Raw genomic sequence first — 21,944 nt, forward strand, 5'->3', positions numbered from 1 at the left:
TTGGGAAAAGGATGAAGGATTACCGGGAAAAGGCAGAAGATTGGGATTGAGAAACTTATCAGCTACGATTGAATGCTGGAGCAGACTCAATGGGCTGAATGGCCTAATTCTGCTCCTTTATCTCTGCCACCATTCACAACTGGCTGTAGCAGCACTGCAGAGCTTAGATCTGATCCGTTGTTTGTGGGAGTGGTTAGCTCTGCCTATTACTTGCTGCTTATGCAGTTTGGCATGCAAGCGGTCTTGTTTGCTTGCTTCACCAGGTTGACACCTCATTTTTAGATATGCCTAGTGCTGCTCCTGGTATGCCTTCCTGTACTCTCTATTGAACAAGAGTTGATCCCCTGGCTTGATGGTGATGGTTGAATGGGGGATATGCTGGGCCATGAGGTTACAGATTGTGCCAGAGTACAATTCCGCTGCTGTTGATTGCCCACAGCATCTCATGGATGTCCACTCTCGGGTTGCAAGATCTATTTGAAGTCTGTCCCATTTAGCATCATGATAGTGCAGAATACAATGGAGGGTATTCTTAATGTGAAGCCAGGACTTCAAATTCACAACAACTGCGCAGTAGTCACTCTTACCTACACTGTCATGGACAGACACATCTGCAGGCAGCAGATTGGTTAAAATGAGGTCAAGTATGTTGTTCCCTCAGCACCTGCCGCAGACTCAGTCTAGTGGCTATATCCTTTAGAATCAACCAGTTTGATCAGCAGTGTTGCTGCAGAGCCAATCTTAGTGATGGACATTAAAATCCACCCCCCATTTTACACCCTTGCCACCTTCAGTGCTTCCTCCAAGTGTTTTTCAACACGAAGGAGCATTGATTTGTCAGATGAAGGAGAACAGCACATGGTAATCAGCAGGCAGTCTCCTTGCCCATACTTAACCTGAAGCCATGAGATGTCATAGGGTCCGGAGTCAAAGTGGAGTACTCCCAGGGCAACTGCCTCCTGACGGTAAGAAAAAAAGTTTCTTTTTTATTTAATCTATTTTTTATTTAACCTGTTTTTCTAATCAACCTGTTCAGAGATGTTCATACCCACTTTTGGAGTAGGTGGGACTTAAACTTGGGCTTCTTGGTCCAGGAGCAGGGACACTGTCATTCTACCACAAGGTCCTAATATCCTAATTGTGCTGCCGGTTCAATGGCAGGTAGTCTGTCTGCTTTCATTTCTTTTTTGAGACTTTGTAGGGATTGATACAAGTAATGGCTTGCCAGGCCATTTCAGAAGGCAGCTGAGAGTTAACCACATTGCTATGGATCTGGAGTCATATATAGGCCAAACCAGGTGAGGAAAACAGATTTCTTTCCCTAAAGCGCATCAGTGAACCAGATGGGTTTTTCCAACAATCAACAATCACTTCATAGTCACCAGCAGATTCTTAATTACACATTTTTTAAAAGTGAATTCAAATTCCACCAACTGCCATGACGGGATTCAAACCAGGATCCACAGTCTCACAATAATAGCACTAGGCCATCATCTGCCCAAATCATTTTAAGATTGATATGTCTTATAAAGAGATCGCTTGCACGAAGTAAACATCAAATTCGAGTGTGTAACAAACCAATTTTGAAAATGAATTGTGCTTGTTTCAGTCATTTATATTCAATAAAGGTTATGATTTTATTTTATAAACGTGAAGTCTTGTGGTCCAATTCTAATGTTAATACAGAGTATTTGTACTTTTCTTTATATTAATAGTTACCAATGGATCTTAGTAGGGTTCAGTAACTATCTTTAACAAAAACTGCATTTGTATGAATTATACGGCAGATCTACTATTATTGATTAATTAATTGATTTGTCACGTGTACCGAAATATAGTGAAAAGTTTTGTTTACAAACGGTACAGGTAGATCTCAGCAAGCAAAAGGACTTGCAGGCAAGCAGGTTACATTATTTGATGCTACAGTTCATTCAACAGTCTGACAACGGCCAGAAAGAAGCTGCTCCTGAACCTGCTCAGGCGTGTGTTCAGGCTTCTGTTTCTTCTGCCTGACGGAAGACGTTGTAGGAGATTTGGGGCAGCACGGTGGTTCAGTGATTAGCACTGCTGCCTCATGGCACCAGGGACCCAGGTTCAATTCCACCCTCAGGCGACAGTCTGTGTGGAGTTTGCACATTCTCCCCGCGTCTGCATGGATTTCCTCCGGGTGCTCCAGTTTCCTCCCACAGGCCAAAGATGTGCAGGCTAGGTGGATTGGCCATGCTAAATTGCCCAAGCGTTCAGGGATGTGTAGCTTAGGTGGGTTATAATTGTCTAGTGATGTTTCATCACTGACTCTCTTCAGTTGGTCTTGATTCCTCATGATTTTTTTGAGAGGATATAAGATCTATACTCACATTAATTCCTTGTAACATAAACGTGAGGCAGGTGTAATGCAGCTGAACTGGTTTAGTGGTTAGCACTGCTGCCTTCACAGTGCCGGGTTCAATTCCAGCCTCGGGTGACTGTGTGGAGTTTGCAAGTTCCCACTGCGTCTGCTGGGTGCTCCAGGTTCCTCCCACAGGTTAGGTAGATTGGCCATGCTAAATTGCCCCATAGTGTCCAGGGATGAGCAGGTTAAGTGAATTAACCATGGTAAGTGGGGCATTATGGGGAAAATGTAGGGGGCTACATCTGGGAGGGATGTTTTTGGAGCGTACGTGCAGAAGGAATGACCAAATAGCCTCTCTCTGCACTTTAGTGTTTCTGAAAATACTCTTCAAACTAAGAGGATACTTATGGTATTGCCATTGAATACTCAACTTTTTTTTAAATAAATGCTTGAAAATTTTCTGTAAGGTTAGAAAATATACTAAGTGAAAAATATTGATTTGCTTTATTGTTCTTCCACCTACGAGTACAAATAAAATCAGTTCAAAAGAAACATAGTTAGTAATCTGAGACAGTGCCTTGGAGTCAAGATAGAATCTGACCTGCTTATGTCCAAACTTTCCCATTGCTTTGCTTGTATGAATGGAGAACTAGGGGAGAGAAAATTATTTCTCCAATGTGCAAATAAGCAAAAGGCATCCAAAACAAATTTTAATGTTGTCTCTGCCATTCAGGAGGAGAACTAAAAGAAGCTGCACAACTCAAGAAAATATACAACAGCACAAACAGCATATTGTGAATAGCATAACTGAAGGGAATTTGAAGTTGGAAGTAGAATAAACAAACCAATTCTTTATAAGATGTAGTCTTACATGATAATAAAAAGTCCTCTGTAAACTGCATTATATATTTCATAATAGGTTTAAAAGGTTACAGAACAAATTCATCTTGGCCTTCCCCTTTGCCTAAGGTAATATGTTGAAATGTTTACACTTCATTAGATTTTATTCAGATCCAAGAAACAGTGATTACTTTTTGAGTTGACTAAGCAGCTTCTGCACGTATTCATTATTATTGACAGTAGCATAGCCAGAAGTAGAAAAAAAAATCAGCTTTTCTTTCCGCACTGATATTCACCCTTGGGTTAGTTTTAAAAACAAACAGATTAGATCAGCAGCAAACCAGAGAAAGTACTTGATTAATGCTGTGTATCTGCCACTACTTAATTCACATTCTTACTGAAATGAAGGAAGGCAGGAATTATAGGTTTTTTAAAATCACTCATGGATGAGCATGCCACTTGCATTATGCCCATCCCTGATTACACTAGAGAAGATGGCGATTAGTCACCTTTTGAAACACTACAGCCCTATGGTGCAAGTACATACATAATATTGGTAGGGAGGGAGTTCCAGGAATCAGACTTAGCAGTGATGAAGTTTCAAATCGGGATGGTGTGTGGTTTAGAGGAGAACTTTTAGGTCATGTTCTGCAGCTGCTGCCTTACTTTCAGATATCACAATTTTGGAGGTAGTGTCTAAGATGCTTTGACTGTCTGCAATGCATCTTATAGATGGTAACTACTGCAACCACAGTGCAACAGTGTTTACAGTGGTGCCAATCAAATGGAATGCTTTATCTTGGATGATTTCAAGCTTCTTGAGCATTATTGAAGCTACACGCACCCAGGGAGGGCAAGTGAGGGCTACATCAATCATGACTTGTGCCTTGTAGATGATGGGCATGTTTTGGGGTGTCAGGTGGTGAGTTCCTTAGAGAAAAAAATGTTCAAAATCTGACCTGCTCTTGTAAGTTGGTCCAGTTAAATTTCTGGTCAAAAACAACTGTCCAAGACATTGATGGTGGGAGGAACAAAAACAAAGTTGCTGGAAAAGCTCAGAATGGTTCTGAGGAAGGGTCACTGGACCCAAAACGTTAACTCTTTTTTCCTTCACAGATGCATAAGACCTGCTGAGATTTTCCAGCAACTTTGTTTTTGTTCCTGATTTACAGCATCCGCAGTTCTTTCGGTTTTTATTGATGGTGGGAGATTCAGCAATGGCAATCTTATTAAATATCAAGGCGCTGTGGTTAAATCGTCCCTTATTAGAGACAGTCATTGTCTTGTACTTGTGGGGTCTAAATGCGACTTGCCATTTATCAGCCAAATCCTAAATATTGTTTAGGTCTTACTGCATTGTTTCATTATCTGAACAGTTGCAAATGGAACTCAACATGGTACAATCAATGAAGCAGCAGCTGAAGATGGTTAGGCCAGGGACACTCTTCTGAGAAATTCTTGTTAAAATATTCTGGTGCTAAGATTAGCTTCCAACAGTCACCAAAGGTAGGTGTGATTCCATTTAGTGGACAGCTACCCAGATTTCCATTGACATCAAATTTTACTAGGACTCCTCAACATCACATTTAGCAAACTGCTCCTTTGATTACAAAGGCTATCCTTTTCAACTTTGGCTCCTTTGTCCATGTTTGACGGGACAAGACAGACCAGGGATGATGGCTGAGGAGTCTGGAACATTGGTAGAAAAGGAATAATGCCACAAGCATGATTCTGTCTGGCAGTTAATTAACGAATCTATGCAATAGTCCTCTCAAATTCAGCAAAGTTCCATAGATTTTACTTTGGAGTTGAATGTGCCTTTGCCAGTACTTGGTACCAGGTGCATATTGGGTAATCTGTTTTGCTTAATTTTGATTTTCATAGGAGTTGGACGCAACTTTGTTACTTGCCTGGGCATTTAGGGTAACAATTAAAAGAGTCCAGTGTCACATATTGGTTAAAATGGGTAAGGACAGCAGATTAGTGAGTCGCACAAATTTTTACAACAATCTGGTTGTTTTGTAGTCTCCTGTACTCTAATGACATTTGTTTCCCAATCTATTCAATCAAATAAATAGAAGTTCCTTAGATGCAGGATTCAAACTCATTCATCCAGGCCTCTGGATTATTAATTCAACAATATATCTACACTGCTACTCAGATGCTAAAATCATTCTAATTTTCTTCTACAAATAGATACAAAAACAAAAGTCAATGTTATTCATAATTAAAGTACAGTTAATGAAGCTTTGAATATATTTGCTGCTAGCTTTATTCTTCAGTGTACAATTGACATCAACATTAATTGACAGTAAGTCTTGACTGAAGACTACTGCAACACATTTAAAAACATATTACTAATACTCGTGGCTGAATACATAATTGATACGTAAAAGAATACATACACTAAAGCTTTGAGACTGCACACAAAAATATGATCTTAAATCATAACACAGAGGGGGAAACCTTTAGAAAGCACACTAAAATGTCCAGCGATATGAAAAATCCAGTCAAACGGAAAGAAAGTGAAATAAAAATAAACAAAGCTGTAAGAAATTATTTCCAAAAAGCAAGGATATCACAAAAATTAAGATGTTGAATTAAAGATAAATAACACATTGAAAGATGAAAAGATTAAGGAACAATGGATGAATAAGCATATTGTGGTTCTAGTCAAGAATAAAAAAGAATCATATATTATATTTAGACAACTGGGATCAAATGAATTTCTTGAAGATTAAAAAAGAAGCGTAGCGGCACTTTAAACAGAATGAAATCAAGAAGGCAAAAACAGGATATGATTAGCCTTGGCAGATAAGGTTAAGGCTAATCCAAAAGGATTCTACAAGTACATTGAGAGCAAAAGAGCAACTAGAGGGAGCGTAGGGCCCCTTAATGGTCAACAACGTCATCTTTGTGTTGAACCTAGGGAGATGGGAGAGGTATTAATGAATATTTCATGTCAGTTTTTTACTGTGAAGAAAGAAATGGAGGCTACAGAAGTCAGGGAAATGAATACTGTTTTTTGAAAACATATGACATTACAGAAGAGGAAGTACTGGAGATCTCAGAAAACATAAAAGGTGGCTAAGTCTCCAGGACCTGGCGCATCTAGCAGAAATAATTGTATCATTTATAGATAAGGATGAGGTGCCAGAGAAATGGAGGGTATCTAATGTGCCTTAAATTAAGAAGGGATAAAAAGAGAAGCCTTGGAACGATAGATCCATAAGTCTGACATCTATGGTGGGTAAGTTGTTGAAGGTGATTCTGAGAGGTAAGGAATGATTAGGGATAGACAGCATGGTTTTGTGTGAGGAAAATTGTCTGAGAAACTTGATTGAGTTTTTTGAGGAATTAACCAAAAAGATTGAGGACGGCAGAGCAGTAGATGTTGTTTACTTGGACTTTAGTAAGGTCTTTGATAAGATTCTGCATGGTAAACTAACTAGTAAAGTTAGATCAAATGGGATTCAGGGTGAGCATGCTAACTGGATACATAATTGGCTTTAAGATAGGAGATTCCAGCCTTGGGCAACTTTCTTTGCAGATTTCACACATTCTCACTGTGCCTGCATGGGTATCCTCGAGATGCTCTGGTTTACTCCCTCACTCCAAAGATGTGCACGTTAGGTGGACTGGCCAACCTAAATTAGCCATAGTCTCCAGGGATTCGCAGGCTAGGTGGATTAGCCATGGGAAATGCAGAGTTACCAGGGATTGATTGCATGTGTGTGCGTGCGTGCGTGCGATACTCTTCAGAGAGTCGGTGTGGACTCTATGGGCCAAATGGCCTGCTTCCACAGTGTAGGGATTCTATGATTTTTATAATATTTTACCACAGACATCATTCTGAGAAATTAATGACTAATGAACAAAGGTACTGAATGTTTTAGCCCTGACAGGATTAAAATGATAAGAAAACTGTAAAAATGTATTTGATATCTAATGATAACAAATGGCAGCTAATCTTACATTCCACTCAATTCCCTATTTAATGGAAAACAAATTGGGAGTGGACGCAAAATGAGCTTCCAGTTCATCACTGACTTCTACTGCTCTACTGTCAAAGAGTTCACTCCCAGTGAGCAGAATGCATAGATTGATCCTGATTTCAGGGTAAATCATGACTGTAGGACAAGGGACAAAATTCTAAACTAGTGAAAGGCAAGGTCAGTATTAAGCGATTTATTGGTCAAAACAAAAGCTTCTCCATTTGTATTTTCATTTAGCTTCTGACTATTTTATGGTATTATCACATGGTCTGTGTTGTTTATGCACTGTTCCCACAAAAATAAGTTTGCAATTTTGATTTAATAAGTTTAGTTTTTCAATTAATGAGACTTAAAATAAGTTTAGTCTCTAACTTTTACTTCTTCCCATTATTTATTACAAACTTTAAAGAGTATGACACGACTATTTATCCAAAAATCATCTTGTTTAGAATATTAACTCGCTCTCAATCACGCTTCTCATTTAATTGGCATTAAATTGGTTAGATATGATCGGTCATGCTGTAGGAAATTGTGCTGGAAGCACTAGTGCACTTAAAATTATAAATTAATAGCTTAGTTTATTTTTAAAAATAATTAAAATTTTACTGGAATTTGCTTTTCAATTTCCAGATTCACCCTTAACTCTTCCTCAGTGTTACATGTATACCCTCCCCAAAAGACATATTGGTTCAGGTGGAGTCTCTAATGAAGTTTACTATATAGGGTATGAAAAAAGAACAGATGTATTGAGTTGAATAGCTGATACTCGAACACATATTTTCAATTTAAGAACGTAGGACCATGGGTCAATTAGCTGCTCAAATCTGTTCCATCATTCAATTAGATCATTGCTGTTTGGTTTCTCAACTTAATGTATCTGTCTTTGTTGTATATCCCTAGATATCAACATTTAATTAAAAAATCTTTTGATCTTGGCCCTCTAAAATGCTTATTCATCCAGAAACCATTATGAAAATGCAAGTTCCGAAGTCTTGTGGGGAAAAATGCTTCTAGGTTTCCATTGTTGATCACCTTCTTGTTTTGCCTTCTATCCACATTAAACTTCCTCCTCTCCTAATATTATTTCCCATTGTGCCTACTGTAGGGGGGAAAAAAATCCCCTTCCCCAATTAACTTACAATAGCTCTTGCAAAATCCTAGAAGTCTAGACTTCAGGCCTCAATTCATAACATTTCTGTAACAACTAATCTGATCAACTACATCCACACTCACATTATCACTTCAGATACCTCTGATTCCATTAAAACCATTACCATCTTTCTCATTTTGGCTCCCCAATACAGCCATCATCTCTCCTTCATTAAGTAGGCATGCAAACTTGAAAAGATGTGGCAGACATTTAGTTTATTCACTCATTTTTATATCTAGCTAGACCACCCAAAAGGTTATCAGGTCCTGTCCTTTCTGTAACAACTGCCAACTATTCCACAATGATCCTGGAACATGAGACAATAAGACCACAAGACATAGGAGGAGAAACTAGGCCACTCAGTCCAATGTGTCTGCTCTGCCATTTAATCGTGGCTGATAAGTTTCTCCACCCCCATTCTCCCGCTTTCTCCCCGTAACTCTTGATCCCCTTGACAATCAAGGACCTATCTATCTCTGTCTTAAATATGTTCAATGGTCTGGCCTTCATAGCTTCCTGTGGCAATGAATTCCATAGATTCACTATTCTCTGGCTGAAGAAGTTTCCCCTTATCTCCGTTCAAAAGGGTCTTCCCTTTACTCTAGGGCTATGCCCTTAGGTCCTAATCTCTCTTGCCAATGGAAACATCTTCCAAACATCCACTCTGTCCAGGCCATTCTGTAAGTTTCAATTAGATATCCCCTCATCCTTCTAAACTTGAATATAGACCCGGAGACCTGAAAAGTTCCTCACGTGTTAAGCCTTTCATTCCTGGGATCATTCTCGTGAACCTAATTCTAATTCCAAAAGAAAAATTCCCCTCTGCTTTTTTTTTTCTATTGTAATTATTTTCTTAATCCCTTCTCTCCTGTTTCCTTTACCTTCATGTCCATCAAGTATGAGAAGCTCATGAATTTCTTTGTCATTAAGATCAACGCCATTTCATCAGTTGCTTCATCTACTTTCTTCCCTTTCCCTATTTTAACTGACCAAGCTTCCTCAAAGACTGCACAACCCCTGCCCCCTGCCTCGGCCACGTACTATCATCTTTATCTGGTTTCTGTCTTTGTGTGACTCAATGTCGTTTTATTTTATAACATCCCTATGAAATATCTTGAAACAATCTATTAAACATAATAGGTATGCATGAATAGAAGTTTTGTTTTTGACATTCACTGCTAAATGACTAAGCTCTCAATTTCAGATCAGACCCTCTTGTTCTGGATTCCTCAGCAGGGTGTATAGTTTCTTTGCAAGTAGTCTATCAAATCTCTTAATCATTTTAAATGCCTCCATTAGAATACCCTTAATATAGCTTGCCTGATGTTTCCTGTCCAAAACTGAAGAGAGTCTTCTAGTTGAGGTTCCCCTAAAGTTTTATGAAACTGAACTATATTTCTTTACTTTTAACATTCAATTCTTTTAGATAAAGGCCAATATTCTCTAGTAGTCTGTTAATTACTTTTGATTTTTCTGTTATCATATCATTGGTCTTGTCAACCAGATAACTAGGTATTTCACCAAAGCCACTCTCAATAATGCACTACTATCTAATGAGTCATTACCTATTCACTCATTACAATTTCCTCGCTTGTTCTTACATTTCACTTTTTAGATGCTACGTAGATGAATCAAACATTTTTCTTCAACCATCTTTCACATTTGTGGATTAAACATTAACAAAGAAAATTAGGAACATTGGAACTGAAGCCTACTATAATGTAATTGTGAATTACTTCTGCATCATGCTTCAATATTATGTTATGTTATCATTCCACTCAGTTTTTTGTGTGTTCATATATTTGGGCTCTACCACAATATAGCTTATTTCCTTGTAATTTGTCTAGAGGTCATCTTAATGTCCACATTCAACCTTTGCTATAGTATGACCAAAAAAGACCCATTTTAACAATGCATGGTCGAGTTATCAAACTTCACCACCCCCTTATAACCAAGGGCACAGAACGAGGCCATTTGGTCCATCTAGACGGACCAATCCTCCAAACAGTAACGCACCCAGAACCAGCCTTCCACCGTATCTTCATAATCCTACATTTACCATAACTAACCCACCTAGCCTGTATCCCTGGACACTACAGGGCAACTTACCATAGCCAATCCACCTAATCTGCACCTCTTTGGACTTCAACTCCATCAATTCTGAAGTGAGTGATGAAGTTTCCTGACTGGACCATGAGATTTTTAAAGGCAAATACTCCTTTAACAGCATTATAAAAGAACAATTAACAAAGTATTTAAGAAACTGGGGCCTAATTTAAACATACGTACCTGATCATGAAAATGGATGAGTGGATGATTAAAAGCACCAAAGTTACTTATCAATCCTGCAGCTGTTTGGAGCTGACCATTCCAATTTCAATTTTCCTTTCCAATTAAGTGGCAACATCACCCTGAATTACTGATACATAGAAAATAAACAGTATTTCAATGCTTCATTTTCTGTTTTACCTTCAGTGTTAATTTAATTATGTTTGTTAACTAACCTCCTTATTAATATCTTGGAACAAGAAATAGAACATAAAGTAGACAAAAGTTTAACGTGAAGAGGGTATACTTTATGGTAGCTCTGTCAGCTCCACAGTTACTTTTCAATTACCTCCCCTAGCTCCCACCTCCAGGTCACCTGATCCAATCTCTTAAAATGGCAGCACACACTCAACTACATACATTGCACTTCTTTCCCATTTATTTCAATATTCCCCTTAACAACATATAGATGTACATTCAACAATTATATCTATTATACAAGCATTGTAGCTAATATATGTACATCAGGAATATTTATAATAGAAAACATGGAAAAGAAAATGCTCCTTCCATTGATATGTTCAGTCTCTCGGCGATGGCAATTTCTAGCAGACCGTCTTATCTCAAGAAACTCTTCTACTGCAATCTCCCGGGCTTCTAGAAGCTCATGTTGTTCTGCAGGTAAGTCCCTATCTGATTGGCTGCCATTCATAGAATAACAGAATCATAGAATCCCTACAGTATGGCAGCAGACCATTGAGCCCATCAAGTCCACACTGACCCTCCAAAGAGCATGCCACCCAGATCCAACCCCCACCATTGGTTAACCCAACTAACTTGTACATCCTTGGACACAATGGACAATTTACCATGGCCAATCTGCCTAACCTGCGCATCTTTGTGCTATGGGAGGTAACCTACACAGACAAGGGGAGAATATGCAAACTCCACATGGATCGTCACCCAAAGATGGAATTGAACCCAGTTCCTGGTGCTGTGAGGCAGCAGTACTAACCACTGAGCCACTCTACCACCCACTGTTCTATGATGTTGCTGCTATGTCCTCCCTGGGTATAGCCAAACCTGGCTCGGAGACACACAACTCAGTTGACATCAGTGGTCCCACCTGGACCAGCTCAGTATTCCAAGGGACAGCCCCCTGTTGGTGAGGAGCAACGAACAGCTGGTCCTTATGTCTCCTCCCTAGTTTGCACCAAATATGACAACCGTCCTGTTTCAGCCACCGCCTCCTCTGGGATCCATTTTTTCCCAGACATATAATCCCAGGCCAACATAGCCTCTTTGAAATACCCTCGACCTTGAGGTTCGCACCATTCTGGCAATCAGTCCTTCTTGAATACGGTCTACCACCTCTCTGATCTCTTCTGGCTGCAGTAAGTCAAACTTACTTCTCAGCTGACAGTTGAACATTAACGGGCCAGCCAAACTTGGGTCATCACGTATGGCATGCTGAGGAACTTATTGAGTCACTGTCCTTGCAAGTCCTTCACCAGTGAAGCTGCTTCAAGGTTTTGTACAAATCACCCTACAACAAATGACTAGGCAGAGGTACACAGAGCTGATCTCACATGTAGACACTGATTTTCCGTACAAACTGTGGACCATCATCACTCATGACTTGTTTGGGATTCCCGAACCTGGCAAATATTTCATCCAGTCAGTCTGTCATTGCTTCCACTGATTCTGGCTTCATGACCATCAACTCGGGCCACTAGGAGTGGGCATGACCCCCAACATCCCTCCCTCTACTGATCCCACAACATCAATTTAAATCCACTGCCACAGTGATTGAGGCCACTCCCCTGGGTGAAGCAGCAATGAAGGTATGCATAGGTTGCACTGATCCCACTTTCTCCTCAATCTGGCAGTACACATTTGGTCACCAAAATTGGCTCCTGGCTATCTCTTTCATTCATATCATGCCTTTGTTCCAGCACCTTTCTGCTCACTAGGTGAGGAATAAGAACTCTCATTCCTTGCATAAAAGATCCATCTGATATAGACCGCTCCCATCTGGACAGGTAAGAGTGTAATTCTGGGCAGTTACTATGACTGGTCCTTCCTCTCAGGACCAAGTCCACCACTAAGCTCAAGACTAGGTCATTCTAGGTAGCACTCAGATGCGGAATACAAGATGTACCTTGTATCCCTGGGAAAATTACATAATTTAAAGGCTCCATAGTGTAATCTTGGCAGGCTTTAAATGGTAGTGCCTTTAACTTTTCCCTACATATTGATTCAGGAATCAGAGACGCCGCGGCACTCGTATCCGCTTGCATCTTTACTGTCTTACCCTCTAATCTGGGAAGAGCCCAGAAATGATCAGCTTCACACTGAACAAACAGGATGTTAAACTTAAACTCTGCTGAATCTGGGCCCTCTGCTTCTCCCACCAACATGTCCCTGACAGGCAACATGTACCTTATTCCTTGTCCTCTGCATTGTCTCCTCTAGACAGTCCTCTTGATTTGTACTTGGCAATTTCAGGCAATATGGCCCCCTCGCTTACACCTGCATTAGTGTGTTTCTCAAGTCCAACACTTACTGCTTCTTGACATCGGCAATATTCCACGTTTGGAACCACACTCCAAAGAGTTTCCACTACTTTACGTGCCCAGGCATCATCACTTAATTGTGCTGTCTCAGCGGCAGCCAATCCATCAAGGTAGCAATTGCCAAAGCTGCCTTGAAACCCAGGCCTCTCCATATAAGTAGCTTTCTTTGGATGACTTTGTGTTGGAGGCCACAAACCCAACAGTCTTGCAAGGCATCTTAGAGGAACACTCTAAATTAGCAATGTTCCGCTAACCTCTTTAAGGCGGCCACTAACTGGGTGATGGACCCTCCTTCATGCTGTACCCGTTGTAAAAACAGAAACATTCCATGATCAGTGCTTTTGGTGCAAAATAACTTTCCAACACTTTACATAGTTGTTGGTATGTCTTCTGTGCGGGTTTCTCTGGTTGCACCAGACTCCTTAGAATCGCAAAGGTCTTGCCCCCAACGGTACACAAGAAAATTGGTACCATTACGTCTTCAACCACTTTGTTCACCTTTAAGTACACATTAAAATGATCAGTGTACAGAATCCACCTTTCAGTCTCAAATAGTCCAAATGTTCCAAATTGGCCCACCATTTTGTTTTCCTGCCGGCAGAAATTTTTCCGCCACTCAAGTCTAGTAGCCATTTGCAGCTTGAGTCCCCTTAGTGAATACTCTTCATGTCTGCTGCACCCTTACCGATTGTGTTCATGGCTGTTCTTCCCCGGCGTCGCCCACAGGCCCAGTCCCTCACATCTCTCTGCAATGATTTCAGTAAGTACTCAGCAGGTGAGTACTCCCATTTTAGCCATCAGCCTCAGCCCGAGTCGCCTCATGACTGCTGCTGCCCTCAGCATGTACTGTTCTTCCCTGGCATCAACCACAGCCTGAGACCCCTCCACAATTCCACATCAATTTCAAAGTCTGGGCATCATTCTTACTCCCAACAACAAAAAGAAAAACAGCACTGGCACACTGTTTGTCAGCTGGGTCTCACTCGTTGGAAGTTATTTTGCTTGTTTCACTACAACCATAAACAGAAAGAGGCAGATGGAGGACAAACTAGAACAGGGAATACTTTATTGTAGGTCACTCAGCTCCACAGTCAGTTTTTAGACTGCCTCCCTTGGCTCCTGCCTTCAGGTTACCTGACATGATCTCTTAAAGGAGTAACACACAACCAACTACATACATAACACATTTAACAATTTCATTTGTGTTTGATGTCTCTTCTTTTCCATATAAAGCAACACAAAAAGAGATTATAACTCCCTCTGTTAAGTGGAAACTAACATTAAAATTGAACAGCTCTTTCCAGCTATCTAGCACTTGAAGTAACAGGCTGGGTACAACAGATGGACTATTAATATACGCTAATAGGATCCAAATAGTTTTTTTTTGTTGACGGGTGTGGACTTAGCTGCCCAAGCCAGCATTTCTTGCAAATTCCTAATTGCTCTTGAGGTGGTTCTATGCTGTCTTCTTGAACTGCTGCAATCCTTGGAGTGCAGATGCACCCATAATACTGGTAGGGAGTGAGTTTCAGAAATTTGGCCCAGTGACCGTGAAGAAATGACAATACATTTCCAAGTCAGAATAATGTGCAACTTTAGAGGAAATTTGCAGGTGGTGTTCTCAAGTATGTGCTGCCCTGTCCTTCTTGCAACTTTGGAAGTGCTGTCTAAAGAGGCTTGGTGAATTTATGCAGGGCATTTTTTTAGATGGTAGACACTGCTGCCACTCTGCACAGTTGTGTAAGTAGTGAATCCTGAAGATGGCAGATGGCATACCAATCAAGCATGCTGGTTCAACTGGATAGTGTTATGCTCCTTCAACATTGTTCCAGCTGCACTCTTTCAGGCAGGTGGAGATTATGTCACTTATTCCTGAACATTGGCTTATAGATGGTGGTCTGGTGGTCTTTGGGAGGTCAGGAGGGGAATTACTCAGATAATTACAGCCTCTGATCTATTCTTGTAGCTTCAGTATTTATACAGCTGGACCAGTTGAGTTTCTGGTTAATTGACATGGAATTCAGCAATGGTCATGCTATTGAATGCAATGGGGTAAAACTCCTAGCCTAACCATATAACTCAAACCCTCCAGTCCCAGCAACATCCTTGTTGATCTTTTCCAAATGCTCTCCAGTTTAATAATATCCTTCCTATATGGGGGGTGTGGAGGAGTGGTGGGGGCACCTGAAATGTACACAGTACTTCAAAAGTAGCCTCCTCAATGTCCTGTACATCCGCAACAAGGTGTCCCAACTCCTATACTCTGAGCAGCAAAGCCAAGCATGCTAAATGCCTTCTTCACCACCCTGTCTACCTGTGGTGCAACTTTCAAAGAACTTTGCTTGTTTGTCTTACCAAAATGTGATACCTCACATTCATCCAACTAAACTCCATCTGCCACTCCTCAGCCCATTGACCCAAGTGATCAAGACCTCTTTGTAATCTTAGATAACCTTCACTGTCCACTACACCACAAATTTTGGTGTCATCTGCAAACTTACTAACCATGCCTCCTCATTCAAATCGTTTATATAAATGAGAAACAGCTGTGGACCCAGCATCAATCCCTGTCGAACACCACTGGTCACAGGCCTCCAGTCCAAAAAAACAGTCTACCACCACCCTATGTATCCTCCCATCAAGCCAATTTTGTATCCAGTTGGCAGTCCCTGAATCCCATGTGATCTGACTTTACTTATTAGTCTACCTGCAGAGCCTTGTCAAAGGCTTTACCAAAGTCCATGTAGACAATGTCTACTGCTCTGCCCTCATCTATCTTTTTGGTCATGTCCTCAAAAACTCAATCAAGTTTGAGAGGCATGATTTCCTACATTATTAATACAGGTGCCAGAATATGATGACTCAAACACTTTTCACTGTATTTTTTGTAAAAATACAACTGACAATAAATTACTATTCTATTGTGGGTGATGAGTTACTTGATTTGAATTATCCTAAGCCTGAATGCTGTCCATGTCTTGCTGCATTTGGACACAGACTGTTTTAGTTGAAGGGATAGTTAGCAATACTAATGAGTAATTACTGAAGAAGTTGAACATTCAGCAGAGAACTCAAAAGGTAAGTAAATAAGTTTCTCTTTTCAGGACCACTAGGTGATGAATTGTGCCTTTAGACCTCATAAGTGTCTCAATCTCCCTGCTTCCTATCCATGAGAACATACCAAAATTTCCACTTCCACTCCATGAGTTAACTGACCATCAGAATGGGGCCTTTGGACTATCTATGAACTAGCTAACAACTGGATTATTATATCTTTATGCTGGTTTCATCTGGACATTTGGCTGTTGGAATATTCCTTATCTCCCTTAGCAAATTTAGAAAATTTCATGATGGAAATTCAGATGTTTCTCCACCACTATATCCAGCTTTCCACTGAAGTGTTACAAGCCATGTTATGGTTAGAGTAATGGAATTGTTATGGTGCTGTTTCATGTCAACTATATGGAAGTAATAGTGGCTATATACTCCACTTATAGTGTCAGCAGATACCCTTTATATTTGAGTGTCAAAGTTCGGTTTGCATTCACTGCAGAGATTTCTCTGGATGTTAACTTCATTTATTGTGTTTTTTTACTTGGTGTGTTACAAAATTCTGGGCCCACTGAATTAATATCTTAGGATATTGGCCTAAAGAATTGCCTGAAGAGAGAGACTTTAAAATACAGCTTTTGCTAATTCATTTTGCTATGGTAACCAAAGTAAAGGCCATCTTGATGTTAAATTCATGTACCAATGTATGAATGTTGGTTTTTTAGATCTTTCTGACTGTGTTGTCAGTGTCTCTGCGTCTACGAGTCACCAGTGGCTTAAAGAATTGGACTCAGAATCTTTCCTTATATAGTTTAGATTGTCCTGAGTTATAATCTTGTATTCATTCAGACAGGTAACACTTCATTTGCTACAATCAGTGAATATGAGCCAGGTTAAGGGACTTCAAAACATTCAGATTAATTTACCTTCACATTTCTTCCCTTTAAGGGCAGCATAGTGGTTCAGTGGTTAGCACTGCCACTTCACAGAGCCAGGGACCCGGGTTTGATTCCATCCTCGGGCAACTGTCTGTGTGGAGTTTGCATGTTCTCCCCATGTTTGCGTGGATTTCCGCAGGATACTCCGATTTCCTCCTACAGTTGAAAGATGTGCAAGTTATCTGGAATGGCCATGCTAAATTGCCCATAGTGTTCACGGCTACATAGGTTAGCTGCGTTAGCCATGGGAAATGCAGGGTTAAAGGGAAAGGGTAGTGGGATAGTTCTGGGTGGGATGCTCCTTGAAGGGTCGGTGTGGACTTGTTGGGCTAAACGGCCTGTTTCCACACTATGAAAAAATTTAGATCACAAACATTTTGGGGAAAACCTCAGTGGCGCAGAGATACTAGTCAAAGCTGCTGCGCAAACGATAGGAGTGCTTTGTTTAGCCCACATAGTTTGGGCTTATTAATTCACTTGTAATTTGTATCTGTTTTTAAGCTCATGTTTTAGATAATTCACATTAGCATGCACTTCTTCCCTCTTGCCCAAATGATGTACGCTGGTAACCAGGTTTAAATTATATGACCTGAAAATTCCCTGGCAGTGTTCAGATTTGGGTATAAACAAAATCAAACCTGCAACATAGGAGATACAAGCTCATTATGAGCTGAAAGTGGGCTGCCCAACAATGATAAAAATAAAACTCTCAACATCCAGCCTTTAAGGCTGAAACAAGCAATAGGCCCTTTGCAAATACAACTAACAGCATGATCACCACTACAAGACTGATCTATCCTGCAGTAGCTAACACTGGCTGTACTCGGGAGAATCAAGTCTTGATTCAAAGAGTACAAAAGGAGGGCATTCAACAGATTATACTTGTGCCAGCTCTTTTTAGAAAAAGAGTAATCAAATAGTCTCACTATCCTTTTCATTCCTATGCCTTTGACTTTTTCTTGTCAGGTATTTAAGCAATATCTTTGAGACTTATTATTGAGCATAAAGTAGATTCCACCATTCCTTTAAGATTCCAGATCACAGCAACTCTATATAAAACACAATACTCTATGGTTCTTTTGTCAATTAACTTGCACTTGTGTCCTCTGCTTCCTCTGACAGGAGGTTTGAGAATCAATTTCTTCCTATTTATGTATCAAATCTTGTTATTATATTGAATACATGAAACATGGACCTTGAATGCAAGCAGCACCTTGGAGTTGTTAAATAGATGGAGAAGATTCAGGAGGATAATGCATTTTTTATTTTTAAAAAAATGTTTATGGCATGTGGGCATTGATCAGCATTTATTACCTATCCCTTGTTGTCCAGAAGCTAGTTATGAGTCAGGAGTCACATGTAGGCCAGAACTAGAAGATTTTCTTCCCTAAAGGACAGTTATACCAAATGGGTTTTTTCCTTCCCCCAACAACAATTGACAATGAGATAACAAGGTGTAGAGCTGGATGAACACAGCAGGTCAAGCAGCATCATAGGAGCAGGAAGGCTGACGTTTCGGGCCTAGACCTTCCTTCAGAAAAAAAAAATTGACAATGGTTGAATGATTACCATTTGACTAGTTTCTAAGTCCAAGTCCAGATGTTTATTGAATTCAAATTTCTTCTACTGGTGTTTTGGGTTACAAGTCCAGTGGCATTGCCACTATGCTGCCACTGCCTCCTTCAGTGTCACATAACAGGATTATCAAGAAAGTTGAAACCCAATTTTCATCTGTTAGTTCGAAATGAAATACTGGACAGATTCCAGTCCAAATTCTTCACCTAGAATGATGCCTTTCATGCATTCCCAACACATTGAAATAAACATGTGAGAAAAAAAGCAAATCTTGACCTATTTAAATTAAACTGGCAAGCATGGGGATTGCAGTGTGGACTCCATTCCCAGTCCTGTTGATGCAGGCAACAAGTAAACTTATTGATGTGCAAGCAGCAACATGAAGGAAAGGGGCCAAGTTGCCAGGCATGTCACCACTGGAGCCAAATTGAACTATTTAATTCACCAATTATCCACTATTCCTGAAGGGAAAAAAACAGCAGTATAGCTTGAGAATAACACAAACTGATCCAAATCACCTTGCATACCTGAAAATGGAGCTCCAGTATAATCAGGATGTTCATTTCAAGTATAATTTGATCTTTATTAAAAAAAAACTTTTTGTCTTTGGAACGTCCTGGCCAGAATGACATCTTGACCCCACTGGGAGCTGGGGAGGTGGGTTGGAGGAGTGCCACCCTTTAAGAGATAGTTAATGAAACAGCTTTTTGCCTATTGGACTGTCTGGGATGAGGAATCCCACTTCTTGAACACTGTGGCCTGCAGGATGACCCACCACTGGTAATGCCATCACACCAGCAATGTTACTCTGCAAATGCCCACCCCACCCTCATCAACAAAGCCTGCCTGTGTCATTTCAGTCTTCCCCAAATAATACATACCCGATGTTAGCCATTTAAATGTCCAATCCTCAGCTGAAGTCTCAGTAGTTCTACAGTTGAGGCTACTATGTTTTTGGCCCTTTAGTTTGTAAGAACAATCTTTGGGACTCAAAATGTTATCTTTTTAACTTCTCCACAGATGCTGCTGAATCTCTTCAGCACTTTCAGTTTACATTGTGGTCTTCTACTCGGACTGGCAACTCTTGGCTGGTAGGGTATTTGTAGGTGGGTTGCCCTTCTTAATAGGATGGCAGACCTGACACCAGTTATTTATCTCTCCATTGTTGGCTATAAGGATTGTGCAGCAGTTGGAGCAGGGTCACCTCCACTACACACTATCTGCATGTTTATAGAGTGGTAGCAGTTATAGTATACAGTACCTATCTGTTAATGAGGGACACAAGACCATCCACTTGTAGGCAATGGCACCACGCACTTTTAGAAATCTTGCTACATGCTTCTTCCCCTCCATTTCTCTGGTGAGAAGATAATGAAGTCTGAAGTAGTGTCATAATGGATGTAAAACTGTTACTGCTGCTTCTCTGTCCAAAATGTTGCCAGATTTGCCGAGCTTTGCCAGTTATTAGTTTTTATTTCTGATGAGGCCTCTTGCTTCTGTACAAAGCCTCTATCATCTCCTCGAAACAGCAATGCATAGCAAACTGGAGATGTCACTTGCTCCTGGGTTAATAGATACATTGGTACAAAAAGAGAACCAGTTATCTCCACAGCTATTGGCAGTACTTCTGCACCCTACTGTGCAGTTGTAGGCTCATTTCTAGGAGTTGTCCCAGATCAGTCACTATCTCCTTGGTAAGCATAAGTACTTTAGACACTGCTCCTGGCTAAGGCAGAATTAGGACACGTGCTGTTTGAAATCCTTACTTTGGCATAGCTAACTGAGAGCTCTCCTTCTCCCTCAGTGCACAGCTTCCCTTCTCTCCTACGTGCAGTCCATCTCCTTAGCATGATACAATCTGAAATGAACTACAAATGTAGCCCTCACCACTGAAGGCATGCTTTCTCCTGCTAGTTCTTCCAAATTCCTCTAACCTCATTGTCAAAGGCCAACAGCACTCTCTTGTGAATCCCCCCAAAAAATTGTCAACTCCTCAAATACATTCAACACACTACTTCCACTCACTCAGAAGCAGTGAGAGAAAATCAAAAGCACCTAATCCTAAAGTTTCATCGCAAGTGATGTCTTTAAACAGCACTACTTGAAGTGGGTCCCTCAGCAGTTAAACACATGCTCGGAGAGATTAAGAGAGGCTGGGAACGGATTCTCCAATGTCAAAAATGTAAGTTCATTTGTCAAATCAGCTTGAAACCCATTTGAATTACGTCTGTGCATATTATGTGCATCAGACAAATGATTAGCTTACAGTCCCTATACAGCCAGACAACTTTGAAAAGGATATTTGAATTTGCTGCCAGCTGAAAAGATCACACAACAAGATTTTAAGTTAATACTGTCACTGCAATTAACAAACTAAAAACAGTGTTGTCCAAATACTATTCTGGAAGCAAATTGTCCTCTAAATTACAGAAGACATCTCTCATTAAATTTTTAAAGTAACTGAATATCCCCCTTTAAAATTATACATTACTCTAAATCTTAAATGGATACTTCATTCTTCAGGAACCAGTTCAATCCTACTCTCAGGTCTTGATGGTTTGCTTCCATTTTACTTTTCCAACCTCAAACTGACTTCCACAGTGTATTCTTCCATCTAGGCAACACTAGCTGTAACTTCTAGCCCCATTGAAATCCTCACTAATTATCCCTCTTCAGTCAGAATGCAAGTTCCCACCCACCCTCATTGTGTGGTGACCAAACAGGGACCATTTACTACTAGAACTGTTCTTCTCTTTTTCAGATTGTTGCTGCCTGACCTGTCTGTAAGGTTCAGGAAGCTAAGAAAATCTACAACTCAATCCAAGGCACTTTTTCCATCCTTAAATTAAAGCGAATCACATAGATATTGTATCCATTTAAAATTGCTGATTAACCATCTTCTAAACTCCCAATTCTATTTTGGAATTAAATGGACAATTTTAAAGTATAACAGTTTATACAACATGGCATTCCTAACACCCAAACAGAACTGGAGACTAAGGCCTGGACTTTTGCTCCTGGGTAACATGTGCAGATTTGGGAGATTGCCCAGTTCTGGAAATGCAACTTTTAATAATGGCTTTTTGGGCATCAGATTGTTTGTTGGGTGTGGAGGTGAGCTTGTGGAACCTATTTCTGGCACTGCCTTCAAAGATTAGACATAAGTAACCAAGCATGAAACATTCCTCAAGCCATCACCCTCAAACACTCCCCGTGGTC

The sequence above is a fragment of the Rhincodon typus genome, chromosome 4, assembly GCF_021869965.1.
Source record: "Rhincodon typus isolate 14 chromosome 4, sRhiTyp1.1, whole genome shotgun sequence".
NCBI classification, from domain to species: domain Eukaryota; kingdom Metazoa; phylum Chordata; class Chondrichthyes; order Orectolobiformes; family Rhincodontidae; genus Rhincodon; species Rhincodon typus.